The sequence below is a fragment of the Rhinolophus hipposideros genome (assembly GCF_964194185.1).
Source record: "Rhinolophus hipposideros genome assembly, chromosome: 17".
NCBI classification, from domain to species: Eukaryota; Metazoa; Chordata; class Mammalia; order Chiroptera; family Rhinolophidae; genus Rhinolophus; species Rhinolophus hipposideros.
In genome coordinates, this window is record NC_138063.1 from 28,014,787 (window position 1) to 28,016,751 (window position 1,965).

The 1,965-nt window shown below is 37.2% G+C and overlaps 1 pseudogene across 1 annotated transcript; it reads left to right on the forward strand.

The window, feature by feature from the left end:
* Nucleotides 1–557: 557 nt before the first annotated feature.
* On the forward strand, nucleotides 558–1,007 carry LOC308509835 (large ribosomal subunit protein uL15-like; annotated as a pseudogene). Its single transcript has one exon. The product of its transcript is annotated as a large ribosomal subunit protein uL15-like (transcript).
* Nucleotides 1,008–1,965: the final 958 nt, after the last annotated feature.

The window sequence follows — 1,965 nt, forward strand, 5'->3', positions numbered from 1 at the left end:
AGAGATATTAAATCATCTTTGAATGTTTGGTAGAATTCACTAGTGAAGCCATCTGGTCCTGGGCTTTTGCTTTTGGGGAGGTTTTAGATGACTGTTTCAATTTCCTTACTACTGATCAGACTATTTAGATTTTCCAGTTTTTGATGATTCATCTTATTCTATATATTTCTAAGACTTGTCCATTTTTTCAAGGGTATTGAATTTGGTGGCATATAGTCCTTCAGTAGTATTCTTGGATTCTTGGATGATTCTTTATATTTCTGTGGCATTCGTGGTAACTTCCCCACTTTCATTTATGATTTTATTTATTTGTGTCTTTTCTCTTTTTTTCTTCAACCAAGAAAAAATGAGGGTTTATTAATTTTATTAATCTTTTCGAAGAACCAGCATGTCGTTGCGTTATTATTTTTTCTATTGTCTTTTTGTTCTCTATTTCATTTAGTTCTGCTCTGATTTGTATTATTCTCTTCCTTCTGCAGATTTGGGGATTTCAGTTGTCCTTCTTTTTCTAGTTCTTTAAGATGTAGTGTCAGGGGTCCTTCATCCCAGCTCGTGACATGCCATCCAGATGGAGGAAAACTCAGAAACTCCGGGTCTACATGAGCCACGGCCACGGCCGCATCAGTAAGCACTGGAAGCACCCAGAAGGCTGAGGTAATGCCGGTGGCACGCATCACCACAGGATCAGCTCGGACAAACATCACCCAGGTTACTTTGAGAAAGTTGCTATGAGGCATAACCATTTAAAGAAGAACCAGAGCTTCTGCCAAACTGTCAGCCTTGATGAACTCTGGACCTTGGTCAGTGAGCAGACACAGGTAAATTCTGCCAGAAACAAGACTGGAGCTGCTCCTATCATTGATGCAGTGCAATTGGGCTACTTACTAAAAGGGTCTGGGGATGGGAAAGCTCTGAAAGCAGCCAGTCACTGTGAAGGACAAATTCTTCTGCAGAAGAGCTGAGGAGAAGAAAAGGGTGTTGGAAGGGTCTGTGTCCTGGTAACTTGAAGCCACATGGATGGAAGTTTATTAAATGCTCAAGTGTGTGTTTTTTGTTTTGTTTTGTTTTGTTTTTAAATGTAATGTTAGTTTATTTATTTGGGATTTTTGTTTGTTTCTTGAGATAGGGCTATAATGATATAAATTTCCCTGTTAATTCTGCTTTCACAGCACCCCAATAATTTTGATATATTTTCATTCTCATTTGTTTCTATGTATGTTTTGATCTTTCTATTTCTCTTCATATTTACTTCTACAACTTTTGTCCAGTTGCCCTCTTTCCCCGCTCCCTAGGATTTTTATCTTAGCCCCTTTATTGGTCTGTCTTTATCTCTTGTCCATTATTAAAATCTCTTTTCTATATTCCAGTCAGTGTTATATTCAAAATGCAAATTTGAGTCATAACCGTTTTCAGTTTAAAATTATTCACAACTCGTTTTTCTTAAACTCTACTTAATTTATTAACTTGGCTTTCAAGATCTCACATGATATAATCCCTATCAACCTCTCCAGCTTTATCCACCTCATTCTTTCTGTTTCCATTACTCCAGTCTTTTGTTTGTTCCTTTGAGACTCTGGGATCAAACTTCCCTTCCATCTCAGTAACATGGCATTTACTCTGCCTCCAACATAGAAAGGTCTTCCCTATTATGAGTCATTACTCTCATTGTGCAACAGACATTTCTTTAGGAAGAGGTCTTTAACCAGATTTACTGCGTCAAACACTCCTACCAGTTGTGGAACCATGTACTTCAACTTTAGACCATAAATACTGTTACAGTTTTACATTGGTTTGTGTGGTTGAGGTTTGTTTATTTTATTAGAATAAGTGTTCTATCAGATCAAGGGCTGCAATTGCTTTTGTTTATCATTGTATTCCCAGTAACTTGCACGATACCTGGCACATGTTAAGCATTCAATGAAGACTTGTTAGATGGGTATATGTATCAATTAGTGAATCAAAATA